The following is a 27,978-nucleotide window of genomic DNA, read 5'->3' on the forward strand; positions in this document are numbered from 1 at the left end:
AAGATAGGTAAAGATCCTTTCCCAATCTGTTGGTGGTCTTTTTGTCTTATTGACGGTGTCTTTTGCCTTGCAAAGCTTTGCAATTTTATGAGGTCCCATTTATCGATTCTCAATCTTACAGCACAAGCCATTGCTGTTCTATTCAGGAATTTTTCCCCTGTACCCATATCTTCGAGGCTTTTCCCTACTTTCTCCTCTATAAGTTTCAGTGTCTCTGGTTTTATGTGGAGTTCCTTAATCCATTTAGATTTGACCTTAGTACAAGGAGATAGTAATGGATCAATTCACAATCTTCTACATGATAACAATCAGTTGTGCCAGCACCATTTGTTGAAAATGCTTTCTTTTTTCCACTGGATGGTTTTAGCTCCCTTGTCAAAGATCAAGTGAACATAGGTGTGTGGGTTCATCTCTGGGTCTTCAATTCTATTCCATTGGTCTACTTGTCTGTCACTATACCAGTACCATGCAGTTTTTATCACTATTGTTCTGTAGTACAGCTTTAGATCGGTTTATGCAACTTTCAACAAGTTTTTGAATGATAAGAGGCAGTTACTCAATGTATTAATTTATGTCTCCAAAGAAAAAGTCCAACAGATCCTAGGTCCAACAGTAACTTTCAAAGTAACAGAATATGGCCAGTCTGGTATCTCACACAAAGACATTTTGGTACCATGGTACCTTAGTACTGCTTTACAAACTTAGAACAGGTGCTGAAGTAGGAGCTTTTCTCTCAAAGATATTGATGCTCTTGTAAAATCTCCCAGGGTTTTTGGTATATACAGGAACTACATGTATGTTTTGTGTATATATAAACAGAAAAAGGGCCTGGCACATAAATTAAAATATGTATTTAAAAATTAAAGGTAAGAATCAAACAATGACAGAGTAGGGGGCCCTCATTCCTGAAATAAAAGATCAAAATTGAATTAATGCAAAGTAAATGAGGAAAAAATTAGTTGTGAGAAAAAAATAGAGAAAAGATCTACAGAGAATAGGGAATATTGTTATACTTGTATATATAAGTGTCTCAAACTATGTGGGGTATAGTAATTATCAAAATCTTATGGAGGTAAACTTTATAGAGTTTTTTCTTTTGTTTGTAGTTTGTTTCTCTTAGGCTTTTTTTCTCATATTGGTCTTTTGATGGTTATAATGCCTAAAAATTCTTTGTGTGTATAGACACCAGTGTTAGTGTGCATGTTTGTTGATATGCATGTGATTCTTTACTCTTTATTTTATTCCCTTTATTCTGAAATTTTTGTGTCTTTATCCTTCATTTGCCAAAGAGACGGACAATGAAAAGGCATGAGATTGGGTAGATAGGAAGCTTTAGGTCAGTTAGAGGAAGGGAGAGTATGATCAGGTTATATTGTATTAGTTATATCAATAATAAATTAATATAAAGCAGAGCTTGATGGCAATGGCATGGAGAAATAAAATGCTTTATTAGAGCTGCACAGTCAGTTTTCAGCTTCAATGATCAACAATATATTCTAGGAGACATACTGTGCAAACCCAGTCAGACAAAGTCACAAAGCTGGAAGAAGTGGAGACAGGAAATACAAAGGTTCGTTTTAGGAAATATGTAGCTGTGGTTCTCTACCATGGAAAGCCTCCTATTATACTCTTTAGGATATTAAACTCATCTGTTTGCTTTAAATAATCTACTTCTCTGGGATGAAGAATCCATAACAAAACAGGCTATGAGTATCTTGAACAATCTTGGTGAATATGAGCAGAGTGAGAGCCAATCTGTTAAAATATGTATAAGGTTTTTTATTAGGTGGTTATTGATATAATATTAACTTAGGTATGTGCAAACTTAAAACCTACTATAACACAGTACACATTGTACAAAGACATAGTGAACCTTAGAAACTGAAAAAGAACAAATAATGGAAATGCCTAAAGTATTCATTGTAGCATAGGGCACTATGGTTGACACAAATACAAGTAAATGTACAAATACTCCCCATATCATAGCACAGTACAACTCACACATTTACAATTATGAACACATTTAGAGTTGTGTACATGTCAGCATACAAAAATACAAATCAAAATTAGTGTAGAGGCATGACCCATAGATAGCATTAACATCCAACATTATATTTAATAAAACAAACTAATATTAATTCCTAATGTTTACTGATTATTTGGAGTGTTCCTTCAAGATCATTCCAAAGATCATCTTTTGAACCTTTGAGAAAACACATGACAATGTCTACTGCTTCATATCCTGTTGGGCTACCTTCCCATAGAGGATTAACTGATGACAGACTGCAGGTGTGAGTTTACTCACTTTGGGTTCAAAGATTCCATTGTTCTGCTAAGTTTTATAAAGCCAATCACCTTACTTATCTCAGCACATCCTTGGGAACAATTCAAGATGCTGTCCTCCAAGATGCTGGCAGTCCTGCTAATGGTGGCCTTGCTGTCCTTGAGCTCAGAAGGTAGAAATCAATTCAGATTTGTTGTAGACTCTGCTGGGGCATACATGACACTGCTGTGTATGAAAGAATAGGGAATATAATAGACCACAGAGTAGGCTAAAGTTTTTATATGGAAAAGACTGATTTTGCTTCTTAGACACATTCAGGTCATCTTTTTTGATGTATAATCAGATTTTTTTTTTTTTTTTTACAAAAAGTATTGACATGAGGACAAATGAGTGTCCTTTGTGGCATGACTCTCTGCAATGTAATAATAAAGAGGGAAGTGGTCAGAGTGAGAAAAGGATGAACTGTGAGGACATAAGTTAACAGTGCACTTGGCAAGCCTTGTTGTAGAGTAGATTCAGTCCCAATGAAGGAGGAAAATGCACAGCCCTGCTGTTAGTAGCAGGATCTGATTATAATTCTCACCTCATTGCACTTAAAGAGAGAAATGCAACTCCCAACTCATGTTCTTTATTCCCTTACATACCTTCTACTTCCAGGTTTTCTTCTTGAAACAATATATTAATACAACAATTTCATGGAAATAATTCTTAAAAGGATAATAAATTTTGATACTGAATTATGAATTACCAGGAAAAATGAGGAGGAAAATATGAAGGCTACACTGGAAGACATATTTTCCCTTAGAGTAGACTTGTAATAGTATATTGGGAATTCTTCCCAAAGGAACAATTCCTTCTCTCTAGCAAAATCTCAGGGTGGCAAGGAGGCTTAGATATAGGTTATGTTAGAGAATGGTTGGGAGTAGTATTTCATCACAGGTTATTGGTAGCTCTTGAGAACTGAGGATTTCACTTTTCTCCTCAATCTCTCTCTCTCTCTCTTTTTTTCTGTTCCTAGCGATCATCTCTGAGGACTATCCTTCTTTTCCAAAAGGTAATGTCTAACTCAGTTTTAATCACCTCCCTCTATTTCTGCAGTTATTCATTAGTTGTCAACTATCATTATCTTCAGTTCTATTCTAAGGAATTATTAGATATTACTTTCCATAAAGATATAGCCACAGTTCCCCTACCTTAATAAGAAGAGAGTATGTTAGTGTTCAAGAATTTAAACATTAGAGATTTGCTTCAATGTCAGTACATCATTGGCTTAAATTTGGTTTCATCATTAAATATCTCATTACTCCATTTCTGGTGCTTGAAAATTTTCCCGATTATTAAAGCCAACATTATTGTTTTTTGTGTTGTAAGAGTGAAGGAGACATATCTGGGCCCTTCTGGCTCTTACAGCCCTCAAAGAGAATGCAGGTTTAATTCTGATCAGTTTTATGTTCCTTAGTCTCCCCTTTTAGCTTTTAATATTATTTTGTTCTGACAATTTATTGCTTTGATTATTCTGTATCAAGTTGAATATAATTCCAATAGAATTAAGGAAGTATGTGTATTCCTTTTCATTTGTACAAGTCACCTTATTAATGTTAAAAGTATCTATGATTTTATTCATATTATCTTTACCTATAACCCCAGTTTCTTTGCTTTCCTTTATTTTTATTATTCTAATATTTTAATTTTTCATACTGTCCAATGTTTCTTACAGTTTTGTGTCAGGAGTTTATTTTTAACTTTTTATTTGACCAATGTGTCTATTTCTTCAATGTCTGAGATTCTCCCTTTTATCTCTTGCACTTTGTTGGTGAAGTTTGCCTTAGTAGTTCCTGTTTGAATTCCTAAACTTTTCATTTCAAGAGTTCCCTCGGTTTCAGTTTTCTTATCTTTTTCTTTTTTAATTGCTTTTGTTGTTCCCCTCTCCTGTTTCCCCCTCCAGAGTTCTTCATTCTCTCCCCCTCTCCTCTCCCATTAGAATGTTCTCCCTCCCCAGGAATATCCCCCATCCCCCAATGTGTCTATTTCTTCAATGACTGAGATTCTTCCTTTTATCTCTTGCACTTTGTTGGTCAAGTTTGCCTTTGTAGTTCCTGTTTGAATTCCTAAATCTTCATTTCCAGAGTTCCCTCAGTTTGGATTTCTTTTTTTTTTTTTTTAATTTATTACATTGATCTCACTCCTGTTTCCCCATCCAGAGATCTTCAGTCCCTCTCCTCACCTTCACCTCCAAGGGTGTGTTCCCCCCTCCCCCTGAGCATTCACCTTCCTTAGGTCATAACGTCACTACAGGATTATGTGTATCCTCTACTGAGATCACACAAAGCAGTCCTCTACCAGTTTTGTGCTTGAGGACCCATGGGTCATGGTTAGTTGATACTGTTTTTTTTTTTTTTTTTTTCCAATGAGGTTTCCATCCCCTTCAGCTCCTTAAATCCTCCCTCAGAATTGTCCATACGGGTCCATGTTCTCAGTCCAATGGATAGCTGTAAGTATCTAAATCCTGTCTACAAGCACAACATAGCTTCAGTATAGTGTCAGGGTTTTGCTTAACCCAGGGTTAACCACCATGGATGAATCCCATGGTGGGCTAGTCACTGTTCAGCCTTTCCTTCATTCTCTTAACCATTTTTACTACTATATTTATTTTAGAAAGAAACAATTATGGGTCAAAAAATTGAAGATAGATTCCCTGAGTGAGCTGTCTATCTACTGCAGGTGGTCTCTTCAAGCTCATACTGCCCACTGTTGATCATTCTGGTAAAGGTTATCCCCATTGAGTCCTAAGAGCCCCTCATATAGCAGGTCGCTGGAACTTTCTAGAAGTTCCTCCCAGGTCCAACTCTAGCATCTGAATATTTCCATTCATTCTTGCCTTCCAGGCTTCTCTCGTGTTTTTCCCTATACCTGACACTGCCTCCTTTCCCACTCTTTACCTCTAGCATACAGGTCCCTCCCTTCCTCTGCCTCCCATGATAGTTTTGTTCACCCTTCTAAGTGGGATTGACTCATGCTCACTTGTGCCTTCCTTCTTGTTAAACATATTACTGTCTATGGGTTGTATCATGGCTTTTCTGTATATTTTTTGGCTAATAGCTACTAATCACTGAGTACATAACATGAATATCTTGTTGGGTCTGATTTATCTCATTTAGCATGATATTTTCTAGTTCCATCAATTTGCCTGCAAAATTTATGATGTCCTTGTTTTTAATAGCTTAATAATATTCCATTGTATAGATTAACCATATATTCTATGAGCATTGTTTAGTTGATGTATATTATGAACTTATTTTCAATGTCAGGTCCTGGGTAGCTTCATTCATTTCTTCTACGGATTGTGTTTTCTTTGAATTTTTAGGAGAATTATACATTTTCTCTTTGGGTATCTCTATCATAACCATACAAGGTGTTTTAAATTCCTTTTTCTTGTGTTTTAGCTAGGATGGACTATGCATCACATCCTGTGGCAAGATAGCTGGTCTCTTGTCTAGGAAGACAAATTGTTCTGGAAGTTATTGCATTGTTTTATGGTGTTTTTTAGACAGCTGGGATTATAACTGATATGGCTCTAGGAGGTGAAATCTGGACTTGGCTTTGTTGTGTGGGTATTTCCTACCTTGGTTTCTCTTTCCTCTCTCTTTTTAGGAATATGTGGTGGCCCTCTGTTCATTGCTATGAGATCTTTGTAGACTTGAATGGTACAGCCACTGGGTTCCAGATATGATCTGTTTTCTGGGTATTGGTAGCTATCTCTTAGGAGTGAGGGTAGAGTATGGCTGTGAGTGTGTTTCTAAGATGAAGGAAAGCAAATAATTCTATTGGGATCTCTTTAGTTAGTCCTTTTGGAATGGGGTCAGACTTTGAAGATTGGTCACCCCAGATGTTGTGCTAAAACTGCAAATTGGACTGGGGTATCGGATCTGGAAGAACAAAGGAGAGATGAAAACTAGTATCCAGTATATCTGCTTCCCTAGCAAGGAAAACATGTGGCTTAACATCAGTGCCTGCTGCATTTAGTTCCAGTGATAATGGAATGATTTGCGGAAGAGATGACAGACCTGTGGTTGAGTCTAGAAAACTGAAATAGGAGAAATGTAAAAGAGAGTAATTTCTGCAGTCATCCTACCAGCTATCCTGATAGAAGTGACAAGTACATAAAAAATAGATCTTTAGAAAACAAAATTGAGAGCGAAGTAATGATATTAAATTGAACTATTACCTTGAAAATATGAACAATTGAAATTATGTGATTATAAGACACATAAGAGAAAAATAAGACAGGCAAAGTTGGAAATATATAGAAATATTAAACAAGAGTGCAACACACACACACACAGAAACACACACTTATATATAATAGTTTCCAATTTTGTTGTTTCAAGGATTTTATATTCTGTGTGAGGGTTCACTTGCTTATGGATATTCTTTCCTTTTAATCTTATGAGTTTTAGTTCTGGTGTGCTTCTTTAAGTGCTAAAACAAAAGAGACAGAAAGTATAAGGGGTTGGATGGGTGAGCTGGATCAGGGATGATTTGGTGTATGGGAAACAATGATCAGATTATATTGTGTAATATTATTTTTAATGATAACAATAAAGTGAATATAAACCAAAACATGTATGTAATATGTAATAGAGAAATAAAATGCTGTATCAGACCTGCTGAGTCAATCATCAGATTCATTGATCAATACTATCTTCTAGGACACATAATGTGCAAACAAAGTTTGTAAAAGTCATAAGTTTAAAGAAGTGGAGATGTGAAATAAAGTGTTTTGTTCTAGGAAATATGTAGTCTTGGCACTCTTCATGGAAAGCATTTTGTAGACCACATTAAATCCCCTTAAAATATTAAACTAATTTGTTTGATTTAAGTCATCCTGTATTTTAGTACTGAGTTCGTAAGACAGAACAGGTTCTCAGAATGTTAGGTGTTCTTTGTGGGGACGACAAGGTGGCAATCAGACTTCTTACAATATGTGCATATTTTGTACCAGACAGTTATGGGATGTAACAGAAACTGTCTATGAATACTGAAAATGTAGATGAATATTATAGACATGGATATAAATACATAGTATCCTGTAGAAACTGAAAGAGAGGAATAAATGAGATGACCACAATATGCACTATAACACATGGCACTATAGTTGACATAAATATGGGCATGTGTGAACATTTGCCACATTACAACACTGTCATGCTTACACATTCACAAGTATGAACACATATATAAATGTATATGTATAAATATATTGCTCTAATTTATGCTCCTCATTTATTAATTAATTTACTTATTCACCTTACGGCTTAATTGTATCCTCCCTCCACATACTCCTGCATGTCCCAACCTTACACATCCACTCTCCCATCCTCCTTTACTCACAGACTGATAGCAAACCGTGAGTAACCACCCACTCTATTACATGAAATCCCAGCAGGACTAAGTACATCCTCTCCCATTAAGGCAGGACAATGCAGCCCAGCTATGGAATAGAGATCAAAAGTCAGGGTCTTCCATCTCCACATCCTCACCTGGAAAAGGTCTCAACTATGGTCAGCCCCATAGAGTCCTGGATGGGAGTTGCCCAGAACGGTTTTCCCCATTGATTTCCATTCTCCCTCCACCCCACAGGATTGCTCCCCCATTCTTGGTCCCCATGCCTCTTACCCTCTCTCTCTATTTCAGAAAGTTTGTTCCCCCTATCTACTTCTGATGTCTGTTTTCTTTCACCTTCTAAGTAAAATTCAAGCATCTTTCCTTGTTTTCTCCTTATTACTTATAATCTTTGAGTCTGTTTTGTAGCATGATTACCCTCTAATTATTGCTAATATCCACTTATAAGTACATACATACCATGTGTGTCTTCCTGGAATTTGGTTACATTACTGAACATGATATTTTCTAGTTTCTTCCATTTTCCTGAGTTTCATGATGTTCTTGTTTTAATAGATGAGTAGTATTTCATTGTGCAAATGTATGTCATTTTCTTTATGCATTCTTACATTGTTGAACAATTAAATTATTTTGGGTTTCTTACTATTATGAAGAAAGCTGATAAGGAGCTTTATGTATACATAATGGAGACTTAGCTCATTATTTCAACCAGTTTATTTCTTTAAATGTGATGTTACCAAATCAGCAGGAAAGGCTGACCTCACCCTCAATCATCACTCTCCATTTACCCAGGAGTTGATCAGTTCCCCACTACCTTTAGCACTTTATTCATACCATTTTATTCATATAAACTCTACTAGCTATATATCCACTACTGCTAAGAGAGTTCAATAAGTGTCACTGTCATATCATGAAGCATCATTTGGTATATGTCCAGTAGTGGTGTAGCTTCCTCTAGAGGTATAATTATTTAGAGATTTCTGAGAATCCTCCATGTTGGTTTCCACAGTCATAGTTCAATGTTTACTCCCAACACAATGGGGGAGTGTTCTCCTTGCTCCACATTGAAAAATATTGTAATAGGTTCCCAATATGTAATGAAAACAACCCATAAAAGAACATTAAAATTTAACACTGAAAAATGAACATTCAGCAAAATCAGACACAAAATTAATAAAATGCTAGGGCAAAAGGGTAGGACAGTTTCTTATTATAACAGGTGGGTAACAACAATAGTGGTAATTCTGTTACATTGTGTATGTCTAACTGTCTAGCCGAGTCTTACAGTAGTAAGACAGCCCCCTTAAAGTTTATGTAGACAATGGCTATAAATTTTATTTCAGCATGACATATATGTGAGCTTTAATACTTAAATAATTGCTCCAATCTGTTTTTTTCCTAGATTCATCCATTGAATCTGCTACTAGTACAGAATCAGGTAAAGTTGGGTTCACCCTCTGTCACTACCTTCCACTTCCCCAGTCATTTATCAGTTCTCCACTACCATAGTCACTGCCTGTATTCTTAGGAATAAATAGATATTACCAAACACATAGAAAAAAAATTCCCCAAACATGAATCAGGGGAGAGTATACAGTACTGTAAAATTAATAGAGTAGATTTTCCTCAATGACAAAAGGATATGTCTTGGTCTAACTGAATTGGAAAAGACGACTGAACAATGAAACTCAAGTTAGAAATAGCCTGATCCTGGATTCTCAGTGGTATTGAGTAGTATTGAGAGTCCTTGAATGGCTTTCTCTATCTCAGTCTTCATCATGACACTAAACCTGCTTTGGGGGAAAATGGACATAAATCCTTGTCTATAACTCCTTTCTCTGTCTTTCCAACTGCATTTCATTCCTCATCAAAACATTGATTTACATACTCTGAAAATCCTGAATGGTCTATGTTGTGTTTCTCTCCAAGCTTCAAATGCTATTTTTGAAGCAATAGGGTCCTCAGCATCTAACTCTTCTTAATAGCAGTGCTTGGGATAAGTGATTGAACTCATGGGAAGACCAGATATCCCTTTCTACAATTTCACATATCAGCTCTTTCCTTACCCAAACAGGAGGGTGTGGAAGTTCCACTGTGGATTCTTCCAAGGAAATTTTTTTATCTTCATGTGAATAACCACAAGATATCAACAGCATTCTTCTCCTTCACATCTGAACAATCACCAAGATGGACATCGCTGGGACCTATTCCTTCTCATCCTTTGGGAGACAAAAATGCTGATTTGGACCCCATTGTTATGGAGCAACCCTATTTCTAGGCTTTGAGTGTTAACAATTTTCTTTCCAAAAGCAATCCACAAATATCTCTCTAAATCCAACTACCCATGATTTAGATGTGGGACAAATTCACTAACGTAATTCTCCAAGTGACTTGTGACAATTAATTAACAGGAACATGTAGGAACATCACGCTCCTCAGCCCCAGTTTTAATATTTCTCTTCCAATATTTAGCCAGAGTACACAAAGGTCTTGGCTTTGGCAAGCTCTCTAAGGGAATTCTGTTGTTAAGAAACAAAATCATCTATTATTCTTTCTGACAATGATTACAAGATTTGAATTGTGAAGTTTTATAGAGCACAGCAGTGAGCCTCCTTTGTACTCTGTCTCCTGTGTTCAAAATCAGTTTTCTCACCGCTTAGCAATCAAACTTTCTGGTCATTATGCATTCCTGGCTTATATCTCGATTCTAAATGATACCATAATAAATTTCTGCTAAATGTTATCTGTAGTTCCAGACTGTTTTTTTTTTTTTAATCAGAATGTGTTTTAGCCAAAATAAAAGAACCTATACTACAAAAAGCAAAAAGATAATTATAATTATATCAACATTGGCCCACTCAATTATATATATATATATATATATATAATTGTATATATATAATTGTATATATATATATATACAATATATATAAATCTATTGTACTCTGTAGAAGATAGTGTCTTCTCTTACATGTACATAATCCACTTTCCACACTTCATTATAAAGTTTACATGTAAGTCTATAAATCACTCACAGCAAAAACACACTTCTTGGAAGAAGTAAATTCACATTGTATTCTGAATTATAAATATTTAGATTCAGAATATGATGTTATTTTTATTGTTGTTTATGTGTATTGTCCTTTCTTTTCAAGCAAATATATAATTCCTTTTGTGGCTGTATCATATACTTAGCCCCAGTATTGTCAATAGACATGTAGATGGATTTCAGATTTCCCTAGTATAAGCAGGTTATAAGAAATATCTTTGTGGAATAAATTTATACATACATAACAATTTAGACATTATTTATTTGAGACCAAATAGGAGATAACCAATATTCCTGTAAGTGATGTGAGAAATAAAGTTGGGGTTGGGGTGCAGACAGTTCTCCTCAATGGTCCTTGTAGGCAATGGAAAATTATATTCCATATCTAATAGCCTTCCTTTTATCTAGTTATCAGAACATGGAAATTTGGTGTTAACTGCAAGGTTAATGTCCCAAACAAATTATTAGCATGGAATTTTTTATTGTTGTCTACTTTTCTGGGAGTGTGTAACACTCAGATTAAAATTTAAGAGCCACTGGCCCACCATAAGATCATTCAGGACTTCTAGTAATAGACAATTCGATAAAATTCGTTGTACCCTTAAACTAATAACATATGAAAACCTTCCCTTACAAACATGCCCACCTTTTTCTCACTGGAAGTATTAGAATGAATTCCTCTGTCTCTGTCTCTGTCTATGTCTCTCTGTCTCTCTTTCATGTATGTGTGTGTGTGTGTGTCCATGCATGTGTGTGTGTGCATGTGCGCATGTGTGTTCGTGTGCTTGTGGGTGTGTGTGTGCATGTGCGTGTGTGTGTGTGTTTGCAAGCATGCATGCACATATGCTCTGAATTGATGTTTGGGCTTATACAAGTTAGATGTCTGTATTAGGTGTTTTTATTGCTTTCCACAATATTTCTTGAGATGAGGTCTCTCCTGGAACCTGAAGCTTCCAATTTCAGCTAGGCTTGCTAATCATAGTACCCAAATGGAAGTGGGAATAGAGGATCTAGTTTCATCATCATCATCATCATCATCATTAATCTATTTTCTACAGTCCACTAGTTATAACCCTACCGATCCACCCTCTGACAGTTCCTCTGAAAGTTACTCCTCCTCATCTCCAATAAGATATCCCTACACCATCCCCATCCCACCAGACATTCTCCAACCCTGGGCCTCAAGTCTCTTGAGGGTTCAGTGCTTCTTCTATCACGAGGCCACCAAGCAGTCCTCTGCTGGGGCCAAATAGCATCTAGTGTATGCTGCCTGTGGGTGGTTTAGTGTCTGAGAGATCTTGGAGGACCAGATTAGTTTAGACTGCTAGTCTTCTTATGGGGTCACCCTCCTCAGCTTCTATGAGCCTTTCCCTAATTCAACCACAGGAGGCAACAGCTTCTATCCATTGGTTGGCTGTAAGTATCTGCATCTGGCTATTTCTGCTACATATTAGGCCTCTTGGAAGGCAGCCATGCTAAGCTACTGTCTGTAAGCACACCATAGCAGCAGTAATACTTTCCGGCCTTGTGACCTCCCCTTTAGCTGGATCCCAATTTGGTCTTGTAACTAGACCTCCTTTCCTTCAGTCTGTTCTCTGTTTTTGTCTCTGAAGTTCTCTTAGACAGGAACGATTCTGGATCAGTGTTTGGCTGTGGGATGGAAATCCCTTCCCTCTACTTGATACCATCTTTCAAATGTAGGTGGAACCTACAAATCCACTTTCCCTACATTGGCCATTTATTCTAAGGTCTCTTCCCCTGAGTTTTGAGCATCTCTCAGTTCCTGGGTCTCTGGCATATTCTAAAGGGTCCTGCCACCTAATAACTCCTGAAGTTGCCTGTTTTCATTCTTTCTGCTGGCCCTCAGGGCTTCATCCTTACCCACCCCAATACCTGATCACGTTCCCCTTTTCTCCTCCCACTTGAGAGGGAGAAGAAAGCAATCACGGGTGGCACTCACCTATGTTCCTCACTCCCTCTGCCACCAGTGATGGCTTTCTTCTGCCTCCCAAGTGGGAATGACACATTCTCACTTGGGCCCTCAGTTTGGTAAACTTCTTGAGTTCTATGGATAGTATTGTGGGTGTTTTGTACATTTTTGGATAACATCCACTTAATAGAGAGTACAAATCAAACCTTTGGGGTCTGAGTTACCTCACTCAGCATGTTATTTTCTAGTTCTACCCCTTTGCTACAAAATTTGGGGTGTTCTCATTCTTAATGACTGAATACTATTACATTGTGTAAATGAAGCACATTTTCTATAATCATTCTTCCATTGTGGGATATCTAAGTTGTGTCCAGGTTCTGGCTTCCACAAATAAGGCCCATATGAATATAGTGGAACACGTGCCCCAATGACATGGTGGAGCATCTTCTGTGTATATACCCAAGAGTGGTATATCTGGCTCTTCACGAAGTTCTATTTCTAATTATACACACACACACACACACACACACACACACACACACACACACACAGACACACACACACTTTTATATGTATATATATATATATATATATGTAAATGTGTGTGTGCATGTGTGTGTAACTGTGCTTCAAGCCTTTCACTATTTGCATTTTGAGGAAAATCATTCTAGATTTTCATCAGAAGCAGAGATTTATGCTTGTATAATTTATTGAATTTAAGATTTTAACAAAAACAGCAAATTAATTGAATTAAATGACCCAACTAGCTGAAAGTGTTTGCAACACCATAGGAGGAATAATAATATGAACCAACCAGTACCTCCAGAGCTCCCAGGGACTAAACCACCAACAAAAGAGTACACATAGAGAGACCCTTGGCTCCAGCTGCATATGTAGCAAAGGATGGCCTTGTTGTTCATCAATAGGAGGAGATGCACTTGGTCCCAATATAGGATAATGCCAGGACCAGGAAGCTGGAGTGAGTGGGTTGGTGAGCAGGGGGAGAGGAGATTGGATAGGGGGAGACTTCAAAGGGGGAAACCTGGAAAGGGAATGACATTTGAAATGTAAATAAAGAAAACATCTAATAAAAAAAGAATAAAAGAAATTAAATGAATATGTACAAAAATATGGGAGAATCTTCAGATATTATGAACAGTACTATCCTATGAATTATGGGAATTAAAGCCAGATCAGAATAGAGCAATGACTTCTTAGTGAATATCTTCAGTAAAATCACAGACGAAAAATTACTAAACCTAGAGAAATATATGTCCAGGCAGGTAAAATAAAAATAGTTTACAGAACATTAAATAAACAATATCAGAAAAGGAATTCTTTGGCATATAACAATGAAATACTAACACTAAAAACATTTATAAGTAAATAGTAAAAGAAGAGAAAATAAAGAACAACAGATAAATAATGATTGAGTAGATGGGGAAATTTAATCTCATTCTAGGATTAGCTGCCTAACTTGTTATCTGGTACAAAGTGGGTCACCCACGGAATCATATATGTACAAAACCCAAAAATGGATCCTGTATATATTATTTATATATTTGTGCTTCTATCTATCTATCTATCTATCTATCTATCTATCTATCTATCTATCTATCTATCTATATCTATCATCTGTACCCTCATTCTTAATAACTGAGTGGGATTCCATTATGTAAAGGAACCACATTTTCTGTATCCAGTCTTCTTCCATAGTGGGAAATCTGGATTGTTTCCAGATTCTTCCTCCTCTGTCTATGTTCCAGGGGGAAGGTATGCATTTGTGAAAATATAGGCAGCACATAAATGACTTAATATATGTAAAACCAAGAGAACACAAAGGCTGCTTGGTAAGGAGCGGTTTTGTAAGAAATTGGAAGGTGGGGATGAATAGGGTAAAAATATAAATATGTGAAAATTTTGAAAAACTAATAAAAGATGATAAAAATTAATTAATAAAATTAACACAAGATTATATACATTTAGATTCCATCAATAGTGAATATTCATGTGATTGTGTAATTTGGAAACTGCCTAAATTCATGGTGATGGTTTGTGTTGATAGGTAGAAATTTGTGCACATGTCATATCTGAGTCATTAGAAAAGTTATGGTATAACAAGGCTAAATACTTGTTACTATATCCTAACCTCCAACAACAATGATATGTACATTCATTTATACACATAATTTTATGTGACACAAGGTAACTTTTGCCCTACTTTCTAGTGGATTTGGAAGCATAAACATGAATAAATAACAAAAAGTTGACTCTCAGTCACGTGAGAGAAAAATTATCTCAAATGAAAGACATAGGTTTAAGTATTTTAAAATTTTACTCTGTATGGTTGTTAATTTCAGAGGGGTGTCTGTGTATCATATACATCCAGTGCCCACAATGTTCTGAAAAACACAATTGTTCTTTTGGAACTGGAGCTATAGACAGTTGGGAGCTGCTATGAAGGTACTAGGAACTAAACACAGGTCCTCAGAAATAAGAACCCATGTTTATAATCACTGCACCATCATTCCAGCTCTTATGTGACATGGCTTTAATCAGTGATACCATGAAGATATAGATCAGATGGTCTAAAATCATTTGCTCTTATTCATAACTTCAAAGTGGTTAAAGGAAAAGGGACAAGGAAAGAGCTGTGGGATTATGCAGAGTAATATTAATACAACTTTCCTAGAATGACTCATTTTGTTTCATGTTGCATGTATTTCTACCAATATTCTTTTATATTCTCTTTTTTTTTTTTTTTTTTTTTTTTCGGAAGAGCAGTCGGGTGCTCTTACCCACTGAGCCATCTCACCAGACCTTTTAGATTTATTTATTTATTATATGTAAGTACACTGTAGCTGTCTTCAGACACACCAGAAGAGGGAGTCAGATCTCATTACAGATGGTTGTGAGCCACCATGTGGTTGCTGGGATTTGAACTCTGGACCTTCAGAAGAGCAGTCGGGTGCTCTTACCCACTGAGCCATCTCACCAGCCCCCCTTTTATATTCTCAGTGTTTCATTAGATTGGTTTTGGACTCTATTTCTTATAGAATATCTATTTTTATCACCCTTTTCATAATATATTGACAAGAATTAGTCATTTGTTTGAGCTGTTCTAATTAGCTTTTTAAAAAAGATTTACTTATTTATTTTATGTATGTGAATACACAATAGCCAACTATAGGTTGCTGATAGGAGCCTGATATAGCTGTCTTCTGACAGGCTTTGCCAGTGCCTGACTAGTACAGATGTGGATGCTCACAGTCATTCATTAGACAGAGCACAGCGTCCCTAACGAAAGTACTAGAGAAAGTACCCAAGGAGCTGAAGGGGTTGGCAGCCCTCTAGGAGCAACAACAATATGAACTAACCAGTAACCCCAGAGCTCCCTGGAACTAAACCATCAATCAAAATAAAATAAAATAAAAAACATTGTGGGAATCGTGACTTTATGTAGCAGAGGGTGGCCTAGTCAGTCATAAATGGGAGGAAAGTTTCTTGGTCCTGTGAAGGTTCTATGCCCCTGTATAGGGGAATGCCTGGGCCAGGAAGCAGGAGTTGGCGAGTTGGGGAGTAGGGTGAGTGAGGAGAGGAGAGATGATTTTCAGAGGGGAAACTAGGAAAGGGGATAATTTTTGTAATGCAAATAAAATATCTAATTTTTAAAAAGTCTGTGCCTTATATCTCTGGTCTGCCCAAGATTTTCATCATGAGTGGTCATAGGAGATGGTCAACCATCCCTTTCTGGATAAAAGGCCAAGTGGATAAAAGACGTCAACATAAAACTGGACACACTAAATATATTAGAAGAGAAAGTAGGGAACTACTTTGAACTTATTGGGATAGAAGACAAATTCTTGACAAGAATACCAATAGCTCAATCAGTAAGGTCAAAATTATTAAATAGGACCTCTTGAGTCTGAAAAGCTTTTTGCAAGGCAATAGGACAAAAGGGCAACATACAGAATGGGAATAGATCTTCATCCACCCTACACCTGACAGAGTACTAATGTCATGAATCTCTACAAACTAGAGAAATTAGACAGCACCAAACCATGCAACTCATTTAAAAATATGGTACAAATCTGATTTATTTCAGGATTTCAATACTATGTCGTTGATCAACTTGTCTGCTTTTATGCCAAAAAATGTGGCTTTATTACTATTGCTCTGTAGTATAGCTCAATATCATAGATGATATCAAGATGATACCACCAGAAGTTACTTTATTATGCAGGTGATACATTACTTTCCCATCCACAACTCCAAAAATGATGATTCTAGAGTAGACATGTAATAGTATATTGGGATCCATTCCAAAAGGTATAATTCCTTCTCTCTAGCACAATCTCAGGGTTCAAGAAGGCTTAGTTATAGGTTATGTTAGAGAGTGGTTGGAAGTAGTATTTCATCTTAGGTTATTGTTAGCTCTTGAGAACTTAGGATTTAACTTTTCACCTCAATCTTTTTTTCTTTTCTTTTCTTTTTTTTTTCCTGTTTCTAGTAATCCTCTCTGAGGACTATGCTTCTTTTTCCAAGAGGTAATGTCTAACTCAGCTTTAATCATCACCCACTATTTCTGAAGTTACTCATTAGTTGTCTACTATCATTGTCATCAGTTCTCTTCTAAGTAATTATTTTATATTCCTTTCCCTAAAGACACAGCCACAGTTACCCTACCTTGATAAAAAGAGAGTAGGGATGATCATGATCAAAAAATTAAATAATAGAGGTTTGTTTCAATGGCAGTAAACCATTGGCTTACATTTGTTTTTATCGTTATCTCATTACTCCATTTGATGATTGAAATTTTACCTGGGAATTATAGCCAACATTATTGGTTTTTGTGTTGTGATATTGAAGGAGACATGTCTGGGCTCTTCTGGCCCTTACAGTCCTCAAAGAGAATGCAAGTATAATTCTGATCAGTTTTATGTTCCTTAGTCTCCCCTTTTAGCTTTTAATATTATTTTGTTCTGACAATTTATTGCTTTGATTATTCTTAGGCAAGTTGAATATTATTCCAATCCAATTTAGTAAGCTTGTGTATTCCTTTTTATTTGTACAAGTTGCCTTATTGATGTTACAAATATCTCTGAATTTATTCAAAATAATTTCTCTTTCTATAACCCCAGTTTCTTCTCTTCCCTTTATTTTTATTATTCTAATATTTTAATTTTTCATACTATCCAACGTTTCTTACAGTTTTGTGTCAGGGTTTATTTTTAACTTTTTATTTGACCAATGTGTCTATTTCTTCAATGTCTGAGATTCTCCCTTTTATCTCTTGCACTTTGTTGGTGAAGTTTGCCTTTATGGTTCCTGTTTGAATTCCTAAATCTTTCATTTCCAGAGTAACCTCCGTTTGAGATTTCTTTTCTTTTTTAATTGCTTTTGTTGATACTCCCTCCTGCTTCCCCCTTCAGAGTTCTTCATTCCCTCCCACTCTCCTTCTCAAGAGAATGTTCCTCTACCTTTGAATAGCACCCATCCTTAGGTCTTCAAGTCTGTACAGGATTATGGGTATCTTCTACTGAGGTCAGACAAGGCAGTCCTCTACTCCTTGTGTGGTTGAGGACACATGGGTTCTGGTTAGTTGTTACAGTTTTTCTTCCAATCAGGTTTCCATCCCCTTCAGCTCCTTCAATCCTTCCTCATACTTGACAATAGGAGTCCAGTCCTCCTGGATAGCTTTAAGTATCTAAATCCTATATACAGGCACAACATAGCTTCAGTATAGTGTCAGAGTTTTGCCTAACCATGGGATGGATGCCATGGTGGGCTGGTCACTGGTCAGCCTTTTTTTCAGTCTCTTAACCATTTTTTCTTCTGCATTATTTTAGAAAGAAACAATTATGGGTAAATATATTTGAAGGTGGATTCCCTGAGGACACTGTTTATCTACTGGAAGTGGTCTCTTCAAGTTCCTTCTGCCCTCTGTTGGTCATTCTAGTTAAGGTCATCCCCACTGAGTCCTAAGAGCCCCTCACATAGCAGGTCGCTGGAACTTTCTCTAAGTTCTTCCCAGGTTCAACCCTGGCAGCTGAATATTTCCATTCATTTTTGTCTTCCAGACTTCTCTCATGTTTCTCCCTATACCTGATACTGCCTCCTTTCACACTCTCTATCTCTCGCATACATTCTCTACCTTCCTCTGCTTCCCATGAGTTTTGTTTTCCCTTCTAAGTGGGATTGAGGCATCCTCACTTGTGTCTTCCTTCTTGTTAAACATATTACTGTATGGGTTGTATTATGAGTTTTTCTGGATTTTTTTGGCTAATATATACCAATCATTGAGTATATAACATGAATATCTTTTTGGGTCTGATTTACCTCATTCAGGATGATATTTTCTAGATCCATCTATTTGCCTACAAAATTAATGATGCCCTTGTTTTTAATAGCTTAATAATATTCCATTGTATAAATAAACCATATTTTTTGTAAACATTGTTTAGTTCGTGGGCATTATTGTACTTATTTTTAATGTCAGGTATTAGATAGCTTCATTCATTTCTTCTCCTGATTGTGGTTTTTTTTTGGGGGGGGGGGTTATACACTTTCTCTTTGGGTATCTATATCATAACCATACAGTATTTTTTAACTTATTTTTAATTGTGTGTTAGCTAGTATGGACTATGCTACAACTCCTGTCGCAAGATAGCTGGTCTCTTTTTTAGGTCGACAAACTGTCCTGGAATTTGTTGAGTTTGTTTCATGATGGTTTTTAGATATCTGGGATTATAAAAGTTATGGCTCTAGGAGGTGAAATCTGTACTTGGCTTTGTTGTGTGGGTGTTTCCTACCTTGGTTTCTATTTGCTCTCTGTTTTTAGGATAATGTGGTGGCATTGTCTTGATTGGTATGAGATCTTTGTAGACTTTAATGGTATAGCCACTGGGTTCCAGATGTCATGTGTTTCTGGTTATTGGTAGCTAACTCTTAGGAGTGAGGATAGACTAAGGTAATGAGTGTGTTTATAGGATGGGGGAAAGCAAAGTATTTTATTGGGATCTGTTTACTTATTCCTTTTGGAATGGGATCTGACTTTGAAGACTGGTCATTCCAGAAGGTGTGCTAAAACTGCGAATTGGACTGAGGGATTGGATATGGAGGTACAAAGGAGAGATGAAGACCTGTAGGCAGTATACTTGTTCCACTAGAGGGATAACATGTGGCTTACCATCAGTGCCTGCTGAAATTAGGTGCAGTGACAATGGGATAATTTGGGGGAGAAATGACAGACCTGTGGTTGAGGCTAGAATACTGAATCAGGAGAAACTTAAAAGAGATTAATTTCTGAAGTCATCCCACCAGATTTCCTGATAGAAGTGACAAGTAGGTAAAAAATAAATCTTTAGAAAATAAAATTGAAAGCAAAGTAATGACATTAAATGGAATTATTATCTTGAAAATAATGAACAATTAAAATTATGTGATTATAAAAGAGAAAAATAAGACAGGTGTAGGAGGAAAATATCGAGATGTCAAACAAAAGTAAAACACACACACACACACTTATATAAAATAGTTTCCAATTTTGTGGTTTTAAAGATTTTCTATTTTATGTGAGTGTTCACTTGCTTATCTGATTTTCTTTCCCTTTGACCTTATATGTTTTAGTTTTGGTGTGCTTCTTTATGTGCTAAAACAAAAGAGATAGAAAGTGTAAGAGGTTGGATGGGTGAGCTGGAACTGGGATGATTTGGTGTGGGGGAAAGAATGATCAGATTGTATTGTATAAAATTATTTTTAATGATAACAATATAGTGAGTATAAACCAGGACATATATGTAATATGTAATATAGAAATAAAATGTTGTATCAGACCTGCTGAGTCAATGATCAGATTCATTGATCAATACTTCTAGGACACATAATGTGCAAACAAAGTTTGTAAAAGTCATAAGCTTAAATAAGTGGGGATATGACATAAAATGCTTTGTTCTAGGAAACATGTAGTCTTGACACTCTTCATGGAAAGCAGTTTGTAGACTACGTTAACTCCCCTTCGAATATTAACCTTATTTGTTTGAATTAAGTCATCCTTTTTTTCAGTAGTGTGTTCCTAAAACACAACAGGTTCTGACAATCTTGGGTATACTTTGTGGGTATGACAAGGTGGCAATCAGTTTTACAATATGTGCATATTTTTTACCAGATGTTTATGGGATGTAATAGCAATGGTCTAAGAAATTTGGAAATGTAGATGAATATTATAGACATGGATATAAACACTTATATCCTGTAGAAACTGAAAGAGAGGAATAAATGGAGATGATCACAATATGCATTATAGCATATGACACTATAATTGACATAAATACGGACATGTGTAAACATTTGCCATATTACAACACTGTTATGCTTACACATTCACAGTTGAACACATATATAAATGTATATGTCTAAATATATTGCTCTACTTCATGCTCCTCATTAATTTACTAATTTATTCACTCTACTGCTTAATTGCATCTTCGCCTCCACATACTCTTGCCTGTCTCAATCTCACACCTCCATTGTCCCATCTTCTTTTTCTCAGAGACTGATAGCACCCCATGAGTACCCACAGACCCTATTACATGAAGTCTGAGCAGGACTAAGTGCATCCTCTCCCACTAAGGCAGGACAATGCAGACCAGCTATGGAATAGAGATCCAAAATCAGGGTCTTTCAGCTCCATTACCTCACCTGGAAAAAGTCTCAGCTATGGGCAGCCGCATAGAGTCCTGGAAGGAAGTCTTCCAATGATTCTCTCTCCCACTGATTTCCATTCTCCTTCCCAGTCTTGCTTTCACAGTCTTCGTTCCCATGATGGGTCCCCTCACAAATATTTTTTTTTCACCAATTTCCTCTCTCCATCTATTTCAGTTGTCTTTTGTTTTCCTCCAGTGTGATATTCAAGCATTTTTCTTTGGCCCTCCTTGATACTTAGGGTCTTCAGTTCTATGGATTGTAGGACGGTTATCCTGTACTTCAGGATAATATCCATGTATATGTGAGTATACTAGAAAGGTCTGTTTTGGGGGGGGGGTTACCTTTCTGAGGATGATATTTTCTACTTCCATCAATTTGCATGAGAAATCTCATGATGTCTTTGGTTTGAGTAGGTGAGTAGTATTTCATGGTATAAATTATTCATTCTTTCATGGAAGGACATGTAGATTTTGTTTAGCTTCTGTCTATAATTAATAAAGCTGCTATGTGTATATATATATATACACATGTGTGTGTGTGTGTGTGTTTGTGTGTGTGTGTAATTGATTCTTAATTCAGCTTCAATCTTTTTCCCCCTGGCTTTATTCTTTGATTATGCTGTGGACATATCAGCAGGTAATACTGAGTTCACCTTCAATCATCACTCTCCATTTCCCCAGGCATTTTTCAGTCTCCACCACTATTAACACTTTATTTGCAGTGTTTTATTAGTATAAGTTTCACAACCATTAGCACCATATCCACTACCACTACCATAGTTGAAGGAGTTTCATTTGGGTACCTCGAAATATCTTTGTGTATATGTTCAGTAGTGGTATAGGTGTGTTTTGAGGTGAAACTATTCCTAAAATTTGAGAAAGCTTCACATTGATTACCACATAAGAATTACAATATTCACTCCCAATAATAATGGAGTGTTCCCCTTGCTCCACATCTTCCCAGCACATGATCTCATTCGAGTGTTTTTGATCTTAGACACTATGAAAAGTATAAGATGAAACATTTTTAAAAGCCTCTTACAAACAACTTGAGAGCCTCCACAAAGATGCTGGTAGTCCTGCAAACAGTGGCTCTGCTGTCCCTGAGATCAGCATATAGAAGACAATTTGCAATGGGAGTTGACTCATCTGGGGCTTCAAGAAAAGGAATATACAAGAAGTACAGACAGGTTGAAGAGTTGTCATGGCAAATATTGGTTCTGTCTTTTGGATACAAGCATATCATCCTAGATAATATGCAACTGGAAGTTTATAAATATTGACATAAAGAGGTAAATACTGTTTCACTTGAAGAATGACTTTTCTATACTCTATAATATGTGGGAAAGGCTAAATGATAAAAAATTACAGTGAGAACATAAAGTGAACAGTGCATGTTGCTGGCCTTGCTATAAAGAAGACCAGGACAGATGAATGATAGAAACACACACCCAAGCTGTCAGTAACAGAAACAGATGATGGTTTTCACCTCTATGCATATACAGAGAGAATTACAACACCCAATTGTATATTGTATTCCATTGAATATTCTCTACTTAAAATTGCTTCAAATAACTTTTGTGAATTGGTTAATGTTTGCCTTAATGTTGCCTTCCTGAAAAATTTAATAGCACAATCCTAATAATTAAGGAAAATAACCTGTTAAAGGACAATAAAATTTGACACAAATATGCATATTAAACATCAGCGGCAACAAAAGTAACAGCATATGATGGCTCTGAGGTAGGGTAAGTTTTCACTATAAAAGGTGAGTAACAGAATAGTGATAACTCTGTTATATTCTATATTGATATCTTAACAGCAGAATCTCGGGGTAGTAAGGGAGATCACTTACATGCTTAAAGAATCTGATCAGTAATCGTATTTCTGCACCAGATATTTGTGAGCTTTGTAGGACTGGAGAATTAACACTAGTTCAATCTTTTTTTTTCTTACTTTTTTTCCTACATTCATTCTTTGAATATGCTGCTGACATATCTGTAGATAAAGCTGAATTCACCCTCCATCATCACTCTTCATTTCCCCACTTATCAGCTCTCCACTGTCATTAGCATTGCCTTTAAACTTAAGAATGATTGATATTCCTAAAGATATAGGCTCTTTTCCCCCATAGTTGACGCAGTGAAGACTGATCAGGACCATAAAGATAAAAATTATAATAGATTTGCCTCAATGGCAATAGGACATTTGTGGCTATTCCTCAGTCTTAAGGGACTACTGAACAATGAATCTCCAGTGAGAAGAAGGCTAATCCTGGATTCTTGTTTGTACTGAAAATCCTTGAATGGCTTTCTTCTTTCCCAGTGCTCAGCATTACACTTAAAGAGCTCTTTGGGGAAATAGACAGAAATATCTGTGTATAACGCGTGTCTGTGTTTGTCTATTCAACTGTATCTCTTTCCTCATCAAAGCATTGACTTAAATATTCTGGAAAAACCTGAGTGAACTATCTTATGTTTCTATTGATTCAAATACTGTGTGTGAAGCAATAGGATCCTTAGAATCTAACTCTTTTTTTTTTTTACTTTTTTATTAGATATTTTCTTAATTTAAATTTCAAATGGTATCCCAAAAGTCCCTTATCACCCTCCACCCTGATCCCCTACTCACCCACTCCCATTTCTTGGCCCTGGTGTTTCCCTGTATTGGGGAATATAAAGTTTGCAAGACCAAGGGGCCTCTCTTCCCAGTGATGGCTGACTAGGCCATCTTCTGCAACATATGCAGCTAGAGAAAACGAGCTCTGGGGGTACTAATTAGTTCCTATTGTTGTTCCACCTATAGGGTTGCAGACCCCTGGAGCTCCTTGGGTACTTTCTCAAGCTCCTCCATTGGGGACCCTGTGTTCCATCCTATAGATTACTGTGAGCATCCACTTCTGTATTTGCCAGGCACTGGCATAGTCTCAAAAGAGACAGCTATATCAGGGTACTTTCAGCAAAATCTTGCTGGAATATGCAATAGTGTCTGTGTTTGGTAGTTGGTTATGGGATGGACCCCTGGGTGGGGCAGTCTGTGGATGACCCATCATTTTGTCTTAGCCCCAAATTTTGTTTCTGTAACTGTTTCCATGGGTATCTTGTTCCCTTTTCTAGGGAGGAATGTAGTATCCACACTTTGGTCTTCCTTCTTGATTCTCTTTGTTTTGCAAATTGTATCTTGGGTATTCTAGGTTTCTGGGCTAATATCCACTTATCATTGAGTGCATATCAAGTGACTCCATTTGTGATTGGGTTACCTCACTCTGGATGATATCCTCCAGATACATCCATTTGCCTAAGATATCATAAATTCATTATTTTAAATACTTGAGTAGTACTCCATTGTATAAATGTACCACATTTTCTGTCTCCATTCCTATGCTAAGGGACATCTGGGTTCTTTCCAGCTTCTGGCTATTATAAATAAGGTTGCTATGAACATAGTGGAGCATGTGTCCTTATTACCAGTTGGAACATATTCTGGGTATATGCCCAGGAGAGGTATTGATGGATCTTCCAGTTGTACTATGTTCAATTTTCTGAGGAACCGCCAGACAGATTTCCAGAGTGGTTGTACAAGCTTGCAATCCCACCAGCCATAGAGCAGTTCTTTGAACCATGGATTGAACTCATGGCAGCAAATTATTTCTGGCTCATGAAATGCCATTGAAATTTATCCTTGTTAAAATATAGTGGGTTAAATGTACCACTATTTCTGTATCCATTCATCTGTTTGGGGACTGCCTAGTCAGTCATCAATGGGAGTAGAGTCCGTTGGGCTTCTGAAGACTCTATATCCCAGTTTAGGGAAATGCCAGGGCCAGGAAGCAGGTGTGAGTGGGCTGGTGAGCAGGGGGAGGTGGGAGAGGATGGGGGTTTTCAGATGGGAAACTAGGAAAGGGAACAATAATTGAAACATAATTAATATAAATATCTAATTTTAAAAAGAAAACAATGCAGTAGGTTATTTCCCTTCTGTCTTAGGAGAAAACAACCATGAAATATTAAAGTAATGTAACATCCCTTATCAATTATATCTATTATTATTTTATGAAATAAGAACTAAATTGTTCTAGAAAATTATCGCAAAAATGTTATAAACATCAATATTGGATTAAGAGAAGAAAAGCTCAAACAGCATTGGGAAGCATGAGTGGAGGAAATGAGTTAGGAGATAGAATAAATGTGTGTAATTCCATTTCACTTATTGCTTATTCCCATACACATAGAGAAGTTGAAGTAAACAAGACTGTTTAATGGTATGGAAGGTCTGCTTTTGAATCATCTTCTAAAGGTGATCAGCAGCAAAAATGATCACCAGAATATCAAGAGCAATCTCCACTCCAGTTCTGGGCAATCAACAAATTCTACACCAACAATGAAGTAAAAGGGACCTCTTCCTTCTCATTTTCAAGACATAAGTGGCAATTTTGTCCTCATGCCAATGGAAACCAAAATGAAGCATCCCTGTTTCTAGACAGAAGCAATCCATAAATATCTCACAAATTCCAACCACTCCATTAACTAGTGGTCCTTGCAAGCAATGAAAAATTACATAATGCCATATATAAAAGCCTTTCTTTTTTCTTCATTTCAAAAACTCATAGAAAGTTGATTATAACTTAATCATCTATGTCCCAATAAAATAATTTGCATGCAACTTCTGATTTTGTTTCAGTTTTTGGGAATGGGTGATATTTAGACTAAAATTTAAGACCACCGACAAATATAAGATCATTCTGGACTCTGTTTCATAGATGATTCCATAAAGTCCATTGTATCCCTAAACAAGCAACATATGGAAAAACAACCCTTCCTATATGTTCATTCCCAACTATTGCCTCCCTGAAAACAATAGAACACCTCTCTCTCTCTCTCTCTCTCTCTCTCTCTCTCTCTCTCTCTCTCTCTCTCTCTCTCTCTCTCTCTCTCTCTCTCTCTCCCTCTCCCTCTCCCTCTCCCTCTCCCTCTCCCTCTCTCCCTCCCTCCCTCCCTCCCTTCCTCCCTCCCTCTCTCCCTCTCTTTCTCTCCTCTTTCTCTTTCTCCTGTGTATTCTCTTTGTCTCTTCGTTTCTGAGTTTCTGTCTCTTCCCTGAGTGTGCATGTGTGTGTGTGGTATTTGTGTGCAGTGTACTGCAATGATGTTTATGCTTATAGAATTTAGATATCAGTATTGGGTGTCTTTTCTAGCACTCTGCAGAAAAGGTCTTGAGATAAGGTCTCTCCTAGACCCTGCAGAGTCCAAATAATGCTAGGTTGTTGATCATGAGCACCAGGATCCAGGTACTTTCCTCTTCACCTTACTTTCCAGTGCCTGGGTTATAGGAATTCACCATCACGTGTAGATTTTTCATTGATGAAAAATGGGAATTGGGGATCTTAACACAGGTGTTATTACTTGACCAGCTATCTTGAAGGAGTAGGCTTGACTTCAGAATGAGATTATTTCTTGATCTTTCTTTAATGTCACACATCACTGTCATCAGAGCTATCACCACCCTGAAACTAAATCCACATACTGAATGTGTGTAGTTTTGGGTTTTTGTTTTGTTTTGTTTTTTGTTCTTTTGGTTTTTTGTTTTGTTTTGTTTTGTTTTTGTTTACCAGAGTTGTTTGGTTTTCTATTAACATCCATGCAATAATATAATTCCCAAATTTTCATTAAACTAACTTTCATAAATAATCTTTAATCTGATACTTGTTTTTAAAAATTCTCTCATTTTCTTCTATATTGGTATTATGAGACATATTCTGAATTAATAATATTTACTTTTTAATTTGAAGCTGTATATTGTATAATTCGTTTTCAAAACGCATAAAGGTTCACATGTTCCTGAATAAATAAGGCATCCATGGTTATGATCACGTCCCTAGAAAATAAAGCTAAAAAGCAAATTAAATTCTACGAAAATCTAAACAAAGATAAAGTTGTCATAATCAGGTTTTCAAATTTCATACTGATGCTGCAAATGACACTACTGATAAACCTACATAAATCTTCAGCAATTATATTTATAAAGTCAATATTAATGAACAAATTGTAACCATGTTGAACAGGAAAGAATTTAGTAAAGCTTCATGGTTTTTACAAACAGTTCATAGTTGTAAAGATATAATTTACTGAGCCAGGCATGGTGACATACTCCTGTAACTCTAGCATAAGAAAGAGAGGATCAAAGTCAGCTGGCATATACTGTGTAGGATCAGCACCTTAAGGACTCAATGTGTTTTCCAAATCTCTTCATTAGGAACACAGTACCCAGAATTTCATAGGTGTCTGGGGCAGAACCCCACAGAAGCAGAACTCCAGAACATGATCAATGAAGAAGATGCAGATTGTACTGGCACAGTTGACTTCCTTGAATTTCTGACAATAATGGCAAGAAAAATTAAAGACACAGACAGTGAAGAAATCAGAGAATCATTCTACATGTTTGATAAGAATGGTAATGGCTATATTAGTGCAGCAGAGCTTTGTGCTGTGATGACAAAACTTGGCGAGAATTTAACAGATGAAGAGGTTGATAGAAGGATCAGGGAAGCAGGCAATGATGGGGATAGTCAGGGAACTACAAAGAGTTTGTACCAATGATGACAGATAAGTAA

At 36.5% G+C, this 27,978-nt stretch overlaps 1 pseudogene; it reads left to right on the plus strand.

Moving 5' to 3' along the window:
- The first annotated feature begins 2,392 nt into the window (after positions 1–2,392).
- Positions 2,393–27,978, plus strand: LOC110296008 (neo-calmodulin pseudogene; annotated as a pseudogene).

The sequence above is a fragment of the Mus caroli genome, unplaced genomic scaffold (genome assembly GCF_978045245.1).
Source record: "Mus caroli unplaced genomic scaffold, Mus_caroli_1 scaffold_7, whole genome shotgun sequence".
NCBI lineage: Eukaryota > Metazoa > Chordata > Mammalia > Rodentia > Muridae > Mus > Mus caroli.